Here is a 13290-nt window from a genome sequence, read left to right on the forward strand (position 1 = left end):
AGATGGCGAACCAGATTTGGCCCACAGGCTGTAGCTTGACAACCTCTGGTATAAACATATGTTAGTAAAAATACAACAATTATCGTGGCTATGTCGAAGAGGTGATGATGCAGGTGAAATCTCTAATACAGTCATATCTACATGTTAGAGATCTGCGTGTACAATAATCAACAGAATACATTTTATTTTTACTTATTCTTTAATAGTGCCAATTTGCTTGCCATATTAATATTACTTTTGGAGTAATGGGCTTTAAAAATCAAGACTTATTAAATCAAGTTCAGCTTTAAAACAGGACACCCATATAAATTCACTTTTCCTGGTAAAAAGATATTTTTGATATATTTGATTTTTAAAAGCTTTTGTATTTATTGCATCCATGCCACACATTACCTTGGGTTTTTTTTTTTCCTTTACCTTCTGTCCAAATCATAGGTAATGTGGGGGGCTTTGCACTTGCTTTATTCTCTGAAATTTTCCTCTTCTACATATCAACATTTCCCTGAAGAAACTTTCCATTTTCAGTCTCTGCTGAAAAACTCATATTAATGAAGCCTTTTCGGGCCTGTCCATCCTCTACCCACTCCCCACCTCTCACAATAAATAGTAAACCACTCTCCTAGTCCTCTCACCCTACTTTCCTTTTTTCCCCCAAAACACTTATAACCTTCTGTTACATTGTATCTTTACTTGTTTGATCGTTTTCTCTTTCCTCTTACTAGAATAAGCTTCACGAGGGTGAAGATTTTGCATTTTCCAACACTTCATAATTCCAGTTCCCAGAAGAGTGCCTAGCAAGTAGTAGGTGCTCAATATGTGACTTGCTGAATGAGTAATATGGGAATGAACAGAGTACGATTTTCATAGGAGCATCATCCAACAACTGCCATATACTGAGCAAAAATTATATCTTTCTTCATGGTCAACATGTAATTTAAAAGAAAAGTCTGGGGCATCCAGAATGGTGGAAAAAACACCACTTCACACCAGCCAGTTAGGAAGACAAACAGATCACACTAAAGGGGTGTCATAAGGACCCCTGAGGAGCCCTCATGGAAAGAGCTTTCTTTTGGGAATACGTCTTATAAGGTTTTGAGCAACTGCCATGTTGGAGAACTTTCAGTGACCATGTCTTCTGCTGAAAATAGAATGGCCCTTTACTTTCCCTTAACTAAACTTCTTTCTAACGTTTTCTCATCAGAATGCTTATAAAGAGGGCAGATTATTTACAAGGAGGGTGTTTCCCAGGTTTCACAGGGGAGTCTGGAACAAAACAGAGTGTGTTAGACTCCCAGAAGGCAATTCAAGCCTTGTGAATTACAGATATCCATTGCACAAAGGTTATAATACGTGTGTGTATATATATCTATATCTATATATATAAAAGCACATTTCACCGTCTCCAAACTGCAGTGTCAAATTGTAGAATCTGTGCCTTTGAAGTTCTTGACATATAATGTTGACATTTTCAGACTCTCAGTTCTATGATGAAAGATTAGAATGATGGTTGTGAACAAGAATGACCTATAGAAAGACATTTTCTGAAGTGGTGAAAACATTTTTTTTAACAGATGGAGAGCTTTTCTTTTAAATTACATGTTGACCACGAAGAAAAAAAAAAAAGAGAGAGAAAATAGAGAAAAGAAACATACAAATTCGTTTTAATTTTCTTTACAAAATCTTATAGGAACTAACAAATACAAACTTTGAGCAGATTTGTGTTTGAAACATCTTTGTTTTTTGCCATAGTTGAAAACATTTTCATGGGGAAAATATGGTCCATATTTTCCTAGAACATAAGAATTGTGTCAAAATGAATCTGATGTTGATGTGTAAAAATTAGCAACTAAGTTTGAATTCAGACACTGTTGTCTAAATATTTATTCTGACTCTTGGCCTTGAAGGAGAACATTAATGAGTGTTCTCCCTCTCTCTTGTATGTATGATATTTACTTGATTTTAAGAAACACTCTTTTCTCATTTTAATACATCTAAATTCAGAATGTCTTTTAATGAATGGCATCTCGCAACTATACTTGTCAATATTTTTTCTCTCTTTGTGATTTATAAAATAATATTGATTCTTACAGTTGATACCACCTTACATTCCATGAAATAAGGTATATGTAAAATATGTTTCATTGTTTTTATTTTTATTTTCTTCCTCATCAGGGACCATTCCCTGCCTCTTTTCCCCAATTTCCTTATGAAGCTTAAGAGCAAACCCAGTACAAAAGAAAGACTTCATACTATTGACTCACGGGCTCCATATTAAGGTTCAATACTTAAGCGATAAGTTTGTCTTATATTTTCAGAACCTATACTTTTAAAACTCACATGAACAAAGTTATTATTTACAAGCACCTGTTTAGCACAAGTTGCTATGAATGTCTCAGATTTGATGTATTTTCTTCCCTTTCTTGTTTTTTTTTCTTTCTCCAGACAGATTTCTCACCTACTTATTGCTCAGATAGTAAATCTGAATTTAATCTAGGATATGACTTAGGAAATTATAATATTCATGGTGTGTTCTCCATATGTCCAGCAACTCACCATCCTAACAAGGGTTTCAGGACTAACTACATGTTAGAGGTGCTCAGACAGTATCTGGAGGACTTTGCTTCAGGATCAGACCCCAAAAGTTCAGGTCAGACTCATGGAGAAAGAATAGGTTATGGGGCCAGAGGGACCTGAATTTGAACCTGTCATGAGGTGTGAATTTATATGCAAGATTAGAACAGCAATACCTACCTTGCAAGGTTATCCTAAAGACTGGATGTGTATCAAATGTTTGACAATAGGAGGGCTTAAGAAATGGTCGTTAATAGTATTATTCAAGATCATGTATAAGAAAAGGTGAGCCCAGGAGAAATTTGGCAAGTTGTTGCACCCTTTAGCCTTCTTTTGTATCCTTGTTTGTTCATTGTTAGAGTCACAGCATTCTAATATTTACACCTTTGCCCTGCCACAAATTATATGCCCTTAGAATTGCTCTCAGTTGGATATCTGTTATCACCTACTGACATTTCAACACATATTAACAGTGAGCTAGACAGGCCTGGGTTAGAATTGTCACCAGCTAAGTTTCCCTGGGCATGTGCTTCCCCTTTGCATTAGTTAGGGTTCTCCAGAGAAGCAGAACCACTAGGATACATGGAGATAGACATAGATAAGATACAGACACAGACACAGACATAGATACCGATACAGACACAGATATGGATACGGGTTCAGATACAGGTAGAGATACAAATATAGGTACAGTATAAATACAGGTACAGATACAGACACAGATATAAATATCAATTATATAGATATAAATGTAGATCATCAGAAGAAACTGGCTCATGAAATTATGAATTCTCACAAGTCCTAAAATCTGCAGGGTGAGTTGAAAAGTAGGAGGCCCAGGAGAGCTGATGATTTAGTTCCAGTCCAAGTCTGAAGGCCTGAGAACTAGGATAACCAATGTTTAGTATTCTGGTCTAGAGGCTTGGAGATTTGAGACCAAGAAGAGTCAATGTTTCGGTTTGAGTTCCAAGGAAGGGAAAAGCTGATATTCAAAGGCAGTCAGACAGGAAGAATTTTCTCTTACTAGAGGGAGGGTCAGCCTTTGTGTTCCATTCAGACCTTCAAAAGGTTAGATGAAGCCCTGCCACATTAGGGAAGGCAATCCTGCTTTAAAGCCTACCGAGTTAAGTGTTAATCTCATCCAAAAACACCATCACAGAAATACCAAGAATAATGTTTGACCAAGTACCTAGGCATGCTGTGGCCCAGCCAAGTTGACACTAAAAGTAACCATCACAATCTGTCTGAGTTTCACTGTCCTTTTTGTAAAAGGGAGATAATAAGCATATTTCATCATGGGATTACTGTCAGGAGCAAATGAGGTCATATATTGCAGGTTCCTGGTGTTCAGTAAAAAAAAAAAAAAAAAAAAAAAATCTTTTCCTGAAGCCCATTATACTCACAATCCATCCTAGGTCAAGCCTACACCCTAAATACAAATGTTAATAAGTCCTCTCTACAATTAAAGCAGTCCTGTTCCAGTAAACTTCTTCACGGCATTCACACATTGTGTAGCAAGGAGAGAAGAACAAATTTTATACTTAGGAAGAGTCCTGTTTCACCAACTAACGCATGTGTGTCCATCACAATTTCCTTCCTGATCTTAGTGTTCCTTGCAAGGCAAGGCAAATCAGAGGGCCAAAGTAGTCACAGTTTCTCCAGCCTAAAGCAGATTGTGAGCAGTCCAACTGCTCTCCCTTGCCTTTACTTCTTTTGTAAATGGGATTGCTGAGGCGAGAAAGATGAGATGGTGTTTCACCTGGTCAGCACTGGGGGAGTGCAGCCAGACATCACTGCAAAATCACTCTGCATTTTCTTCCTCAATATTCCATTCAGGCCTTCTGTTTATGTGATTATTGCATTTTCCTTTCAAATCGCACCCTAACTCCCATCCCATGTTTCTTTCCACTGTTACAATTTTCAGATTATAGTAATTTCTTTCCAATGTGTTTAATCTTGAGTAAAATCAATATGGCTATGCTACTTTCCATCAATCTAATCTTAAGTGAATTGAACCTTGTTTTCATTTGGATGAGAGAGGGGTTGGGTAAGACCACATAGAAAACAACAATGACTATATCACATTAGTCTGTATTATTATCTGCAGCCCCACATATGTTTTTACATTGACCTTTGCTGGAATCATTTTAGATCCAATTCCTGGTGATCTCACGTTGAGGTCCATAGACTGACCCACTTCACCAAAATTGAAAGAAAAGGAACCAGTAGATAACTAAATATTTGACTTTTCCTGGTATTATTAAAATAATCACACTTGCTCTTATTTTAATGCAAAGTAATTGCAGATCTTGAATTTAAATCTAGGTCATCCTGACTCTCATAATATATCTAATCCAAGTGTACACATTTCTTCCCTTTGGGTCCTTTTTGGGACATATGACATATACAGCTAAGGTTAACAACTGCTGTCAGAAAAGCAGCTCTTAATGAGAAAGTTTGGCGTTTCAGAAGACTCCTGGCATGCAACTTCCTGTTCTTATGATATTTGAAAAATATACATAAAGGCTGAAAATAATTTAGACTAAAAATCAAAACAAAAATAGTCTCTTGGAAATAGTCATCTTCTGGCTGAATGAAATGGCTTTGCTCCTGCAGCACGTGTTGTCTGCCTTTTGTGAAATCTCTGGCTGCATGGTGAGGTGCTTGGCACCAGGTTCCTGGCCCTGTGACTAAGTGGTGGCAGTTGTGGAGGAGTGAAGGTTGGGGCATTCACTGTGTCCCACCTTCTCTCCCAGCTACTCTCTAAACAGGTGGTTCCCACTAATATGACTTTGCTCCCAGCAAAATTGCTGAAAAAGACTTGAATCCCTACATGCATTCATGTATTTATCGACTTCATTCCAAAAACAATGAGCCCTATGGTATTTGCGTGTACAATTCTTGGCTCATTCCAGGTTGCCCACAGGTTCAGAAAGTGAACCTCACTATTGTAAGTGCAAAGGTCAAATGTTAATGACCTTGCTTAGCAACTCCTGAATAATGAAATTGGTGTTCAGGAGGAAAAAAGGGTATGAACCAGGTGAAATGCTGAGTAACGGAGGGTGCATAAAGGAAGAACATTTAACACCTGCACAGACATTCCCTTTGTTTTTAACCTGGGGAGGGGCTTGCCCTGCCTGTTGGCATTCACCCTGAGGACAGATACTCTGTGAGGAATCTACCTACTTAAGATCGACCAATTTTCTCACCTTACAGATGTACACACACATATACACAGAGAGAGAGAGAGAGAGAGAGAGAGAGAGAGAGAGACCTCCCATGTTGCCCCATCCCTTGCAGCTTTAATTCATCACTGGCTGTTTCTCCCCAAAGCACCAACCTACAAGTCCCTGCTCCTGAAAGTATTTCTTGGCCTGGTTATGGCTTCCTTATTTTAACGGATCATTCAGAACTCATTACCACCCACAGTCTGCCTGTGTTTTGTTCAATAAAATTAACATGGCAGGTTGCAAAATCCTACTCTCTTTCTAAGGCAGAAGAAAATTGGGTATCGAAAGGATACATTAGGTAACAGTGCCTTCTGGCCTAGATGGTTCACTCAAATGGCTAACCATGACTAGCTCATTTATTCATCTATCAAGTAATTGTTGTCTACTATGTGCCAGGCCTTGCTCCAGTCATAGGAATACAACAGTGAACCAAGTAGTCATAGTCCATGCTCTCGTGAAGAATGTACTAAGAAGGGAGTGGAGATTACTTCAGATTGGATGGCCAGGGAAAGATTATCCACAGTCTTGACAGGTGGGCTGAGATTGAGTATAAGAAGGGTCTAGCCATATACAGTGTATGTTCGCTGTAAAGCAAGCAGACATGGAAAGGAGACAGATGTTCCTTTAGCAAAATAATGTCATGTTTTTTCTCTCTCAAGAAGTAGGGCCAAAATCATGTAAAAAGAACATTCTTGATTTGTGTGAGATCCAACTGTGATGTATTTATAACAGTTAGTATGTGCCGAGGCATGGTGAGTTAGCCCTTAAGGAACTGAGGAGGATTTGAGCCACAGCTTTTGCTGGTGCAGACTACAGTGGAACTGGATCACTCATATCTTCCCCTGAGTCACTGAGCTGGAATCCACTATTCCCCACAGGAGCCAGTAGCAACTTGGGCAGCAGGAAATCTCCATTAATATCTGGCTGAAGTTAGAGGCACCAGAATTTGCCAGATGCAAGAAGGGTCAGAGGGCCAGGATGACTTGCTAATGTGGGAGGGGGTGGACTGTTCCAAAGAACAACGACAGGGAAGTGAAGAGAGTGTCTCAAAAAAGTCTCAGAAAAGGACTATGTGGGCAAGGTCGCCCAATAGCAGGACTGCTTAAACCCCATCAGAGCCAGTGAGCCTTCTATCTGGATAAGATGGAGGTACATGGGGGAAGGAACTCATTTTTTGGGGCACTAAGTGAGCTGGAGCTTGAGGTGGGGTTTATGGACACAGCCCTCTGCCTGACCCCCAGCCAGTGAAGAGAATTACACATTAGGAGATCCCCTAGGGAAGCAGTAAGTTCCTTGACTCAATGGGAAGGGATAGGAAGGAGGAGCTACACTTTACAGGGGCCCCTGCTCCCTGCTGCCCTAGCAGTTCTGGCTAGGGCTCCGATTTTCTGTGGTGAGACTGCCACTCAGCATTCAATGTAGCAGAAAGGAGACTGAAAGGTACTCAGAAACTTGAGTGTGCCTGACATGCAAACCCAAATGTTGTTGAGAGCATGAGCTCTGGGTCAGCCTCCTTTGATGGACATGCTTGCACTGCCGTTAATGAGCTGTTAGTCTTTTACTGTAAAGTACTTTCTGAGCCTTGGTTTCCTCAGCTGTTACTGGGATGATGATGGCACTTGCGCCCCAGGGTCCTTGTGATGATTAAATAAGATGGGGCAATGTGATGTACCTGACACAGAGAAGGAGCTCGGTAGATATCACTTACTGTTGCCTTAGGAAGAGAGAATTCTTACTATTTCAAAAACATAGACTTTATTTTGCATCACACTACTGGAGACATGAACAGACCTCCTGAGATTCGACTGATAGATCAAATACAGGACATCCAGTTAAACTTGAATTTCAAATAGACAGTGAATACTTTTGAAATATAAGTATGTCTCAAATATTGCATGAGATATACTTATGTTAAAAAACATATTTATTATTTATCTGAAATTCAAATTTAACTAGGCATCGTGTGTTTTTTAGTTGCTAAATTGACCTGAGACACAATTCATTTCACACAGGCTCTGCAACAGCTATCCCCCAGCTGAATTCACTAACATCATTCTTCTGTGCTTCCGTGGGACTTAGGCTAGTGCTGTCCAGCTTGTGATGCAGACAATCAGTATCCCCAGAACCAAAGAGTTGGCCCTTTGTATAGGCTCTTCCTTGAGCTATACCTTCTTTCCCCTAGAACCTTCCTCTTCACCATCATCACGAACCTTGTCAGTGGGTATCCCTTGCCTAATCCTGCTGCTATAAACAAATATTTTCCAAGTGTATTCCTCCCCCACCATCCTGTCTCTTCCTGCCTCCCTCCCTCCCTCCCTCCCTCCCTTCCTTCCTTCCTTCCCTCCCTCCCTCCTTCCTTCTTTCCTTCATTCTTTATTCTTACTATTTCACAAATGGTTTCTTTGCTGTCTCTGAAGTCACTAGTTACCTAGTGCTTTTTTCTCTGAATCTGAAAAGCGCATTTCATACTTTCTCCACATTTCACCCCCATGCCTAAAGCATCCTTTGCAGTCAGAATACGCAGAACCCGTCTATAGAAAGTGCATAGCTCTTTAATGGATAGACTTGCCCCACACTGCTCAATGTGCTGTGGTTTCCAGGTGAAGATTGGTAACCACCCTTTGTGGAATGCTGACTAAGGGGTCTGGAAGAGTTAAGCAATGTTCACCTTTATCTCATTGAAACTTCACCTCAGATGGGGTAATTTGTAAAGAATAGAAGTTTATTTGGCACACAGTTCTGGAGGCTGGAAAGTCCAAGAGCATGGGGATGACATCTGGCAAGGGTCATTCCATCATGGAAGGTGAGAGGGAGTTCAAGCAAAAGCAAGAGGGAATCAGGCACACTCATGGTTTTTTTGTTGTTGTTGTTGTTGTTTTTGTTTTTTTTTGAGATGGAGTCTCACTCTGTTGCCCAGGCTGGAGTGCAGTGGTGCAATCTCGGCTCACTGCACCCTCCAACTCCCTGGTTCAAGCAACTCTTCTGCTTCAGTCTCCCAAGTACTTGGGATTACAGGCATGCTGCACCACCTCCAGCTAATTTTTGTATTTTTAGTAGAGATGGGGTTTCACCATGTTGGCCAGGATGGTCTTGATTTCCTGACCTTGTGATCCACCCACCTTGGCCTCCCAAAGTGCTGGGATTACAGGTGTGAGCCACCGCGTCCAGCCACACTCATGCTTTTATCAGGATCCCAGTCCCATGATAACTAACGCACTCACATAATAATGGCATTCACCCATTCGTGAGAGCAGAGCCCTCATGACCTAATAAACTCTTAAAGGCCCCATCTCCCAATACCATTGCATTGCCAAACAGATTTCAACGTGAGTTTTGGAAGGGGCATTCAAAGCATAGCAGTCCTCTTACTAGTTCCTCCTTTGCAGGTAGTAATAATAAGCCCCAGATAAGTAAGAAAATTGCCCAAGAATTGTCACAACTGTAAGAGTCAGAGGTGGAGCTCAAACAGGGATTCAGACTGTAAAAGTCATGCCCTAACCTCTGGATTATTCCAACCTGGCCCTATCAGAACAGTGAAGGAGCCCTTTCTTGTACTCTTACATGTTTGCACTGTGGTATTTCATCAAGATCTGTGTTAAGTTTCATTTCTATTACTTTTGTTTACATTCTCTCTCCTAAATTGCTTTAATCTCTAAATCCCTGTTATTACATTTCTTCCTCTTACAGCTCTGGCTTTTCTAAATATGTCTAATATCAAGTCATGATTAAGGTCCTAACCCTAGCTTACATGCCCAAATCTTGAAAGCATCAAAGCAAAGCTGCCCAAGGCAGAAGGACAAAAAAAAAAAAAAAAAAAAAAAAAAAAGGAAATGTTATACTAGCATTTCAGCAATATGTTTGCTGAAACCCCACAAAGAGTCAAATGCTGTGCAGTGTATACAAAGATATCCCCCTGTTCTCTAGATGGGGTCTGCTGATGTCGCTTTTTATGAAAAGGGGTGTTATGTTCTCACTGTGAATTTATACAGAGATCACTGCTGTTGAGTTACTGCTGTTGTAGATGGCTCCTGCCTAGTACCATTCTGTGGGCATTTTAAAGTTCAGAGGGAAAGTTGGTTTTTCTCCACAATACTTTAGGCATTTCCACAGTGACAGCTTTAAGAGTGTTCTTAGGAAAAGGTCACTGGTTATCATGTCTTTTGTCGGCAAGTATGGAGGAAAGAATAAGCCTTAAAGTTCTTTTCAAAGGTCATTCAACTCTGGACCTGGCTAATGTCCCCATAGCTGTAGGCCTTGGGCCAATGACTTCGAGAGCACTGGTAGGCCATTTGCAATGCCCTCAGTAAAGGAATGGGCCCCAGCTGTTGTGAGAGGCCATGGGAGAGACTGGGGAGAAGCCAATCTCATGGGTGAAATCATCTGCCTTCTCTTGGATCATAGTACCCGAGGATATTTGTTAACAACCTCGAACCTACTCAACTTTCTCCGTGTTGTATGAGCATAATTGTACTTGGATGCTTATGGGAAATGAGTCAGCATATTCGTTCAGCCTTCCTGACTTCCAGCAATTCATTTCATTTTATAAATCCTTATTGACTGCCTACTATATAGACAAGCACGGTACTAGGAACATGGGATACACATGATGAATGTAGTACTGTGATTTCAGCTCACTGTGGGAAACAAACAAAAACAAGTAGTCTATTATAATTAGAAGCATATTTACTATGAAGTTAATGAAACATAAGCTGTGAGGTCTCTCACTTCCCTTTCAAGGTCCCGAGGGGTTGTGCATATGGAATGAAGCTGGGGAGCAGGCTAGCAATTCATCCATAAGCTCACATGTTTTTGTAAAGTTTGGGAAATGCAATATTTTTTTCTTTTTCTTTTTTCTAAGAAAAACCGTAGTTTACAAAGCAATATATATTTGCATTATCCGTCTTAAAGAAAATTCTGGCAAATATACAACCTTCATTCTGCTTACAATACAAGGAGCCATGCATAGATTACCACCTGACAACAGGAGCAAAAACTTCATTCTGGCCTTTTGTGGAAAGGTAAATGTGAGACATGTCTGCACTTGTTGTAAACAAACCTGTTCTCATTTGCCTATTTTCTTTCACAATTGCTCTAGGTTTTCTTATATGCAAATAAAAGTTGATAGCACTCAGCCTGGGGTGACAGAGGAACCTCTCCATCATTCAAAAGTAGAATTCAAAAGTAACCATGAGAGCAACACATTGTTCATTGAAAATCTGTCTGTTTAGCTTCCCTGCCTTCCTTGCCACAGAGAGAAAGAAGGAAGGGAAAAAAGAATGATTTGCAAAGCAGCATTAATATTAGTCTGAGGCCAGGTAAATTGGGATGTGGGTGAGATCTTGAGATGAAAGTTCAGCTGCAAGAAAATGAAACAGAAGCCATAATCTCAGGACCCATGAGGAGACAGGGCTGGCTACAGGGTAATGGGCTGTATGGAAATGATAGGAGATTACAGCAAAACCACCAGGCTGGCTAGCAGCAACCAACCACAATGACAAGGATGGAGATGTTATCATCAACTCCACAGCAGAGAAGCCAGCTGTGATCTGGACATTTTAGATTGGTGATTTTGAGCCTGATTTCATTACTAGAAACACCATCATCTCTGCAAAAGAAAAACGTGACAATAGGCAATAAGCAGTGTTAGGGGCTGAATTGTGACCCCCAAAATTCATATGTTGAAGGCCTAACCCTCAGGACCTCAGAATGAAACTGCATCCGGACATAGGGTCTTTATATAGGTCATGAGATTAAAATGAGGTCATTAGGACACACTCCAATCCAGTATCTGGTGTTCTTATTAGAAGAGGAGATTAAGACATTAACACACAGAAGGGAGACCATGTGAAGACACAGATCGACTACAGCTATCTGAAAGTCAAGGAAAAAGGCCTGAGAAAAAACCAACATGGCTGGCACCCTGCTCTTGGACTTCTCAGCCTCCAGAACTGTGAGAAAATACATACCTGTTGTTTAGGCCACCCAGTCTGTATTTGTGATAGTAGCCCTAGTAAACAAATATTAGCAGTTACTGACTTCTGCATTTAGTCTGTCCATCCAGTGACAATAGAGCTCCAACTCAGGAGTAGCCCCGAAGAAAAGAAATCCTGGATGATCCTGGACAAGTGAGGCACTTGCCACTTTTCCTGGTACTTCTACTCTGTGTGCACATTGGACTTTACAGTTTTGCCTTAATATGGCAAAACTCCACGATTTACCAATATGAATTTTGTGAGACTGAAACCAGTCAAAAGAAAAACTTCATTCCAACCATGTATTTTTTCTAGTTATCAAAACAGTAATTTGGGCCTGGGCACAGTGGCTCACACCTGTAATCCCAGCACTTTGGGAGTCTGAGGCGAGCAGATCACCTGAGGTCAGGAGTTCAAGACCAACCTGGCCAACATGGTGAAACCCCGCCTCTACTAAAAAATTAGGCATTGTGGCAAGCACCTGTAATCCCAGCTACTTGAGAGGCTGAGGCAGGAGAATTGCTTGAACCTGGGAGGTGGAGGTTGCAGTGAACCAAGATTGAGCCACTACACTCCAGCCTAAGTGACAGAGCAAGACTCTGTCTCAAAAAAAAAAAAAAAAAAAAAACAGTAATATGATGACATGGAGTACCAAAGACTTGACTGATGGGTAGACTGACAGATGGTTAGATATGTACTGTATAGAGATAGAAATACATTTTCCCATCTTGTTATTATAAAAAATTTAGAAAATAGAAAAGATAGGAGGAAGCAAGCAAATCATGCACAGTTCCACCAGCCACATATAACCATAGTTCATAGTTGTGTCCTTTGTGGGGAGTTGGAGGAGAAGGATGGAAAAAAAAATAACTTAACAATCCCAATATCGAAAGAAAGAAACAGCATTTTGTTGTAATTCCTCATGGCTTTTTTCCCTTTTGCTTCTTATACAAGGTTGTGATCACACAAAACATACTGATCTGGAAGCAGAATTAATGTTCTGAAAATCCATAAAGTGAAAGAAAGAAGCATTTACATTGCCTTTCCTACATAAACTGTTTTTTTAAGAGAAATAGCTGATGACGGAAAGTTCTTTTTTTTTTTTTTTTTTTTTGAGATGGGGTCTTGCTCTGTCACCCAGGCTGGAGTGCAATGGTGCAATCTCGGCTCACTGCAACCTCTGCCTCCCAAGTTCAAGCAATTCTCCTGCCTCATCCTCCCGAGTAACTGGGACTACAGGCATGTGCCACCACACCCAACTAATTTTTGTATTTTTAGTAGAGACAGGGTTTCACAATGTTGGCCAGGCTTGTCTCGAACTCCTGACCTCAAGTGATCTGCCTGCCTCGGCCTCCCGAAGTGCTGGGATTATAGGCTTGATCCACTGTGCCTGGCCAGGAAAGTTTATTATAAAAGTAGAGAAGATTGGTCCCCATGGAGTAGCTGCCTTAGCTGGGCATGGAAGTTCCGCCCACTGCTCCCACTCACTCTCTGTGGTCTTTGTTGTTCCCTGATCT

The sequence above is a fragment of the Macaca nemestrina genome, chromosome 3, assembly GCF_043159975.1.
Source record: "Macaca nemestrina isolate mMacNem1 chromosome 3, mMacNem.hap1, whole genome shotgun sequence".
Classification (NCBI taxonomy): domain Eukaryota; kingdom Metazoa; phylum Chordata; class Mammalia; order Primates; family Cercopithecidae; genus Macaca; species Macaca nemestrina.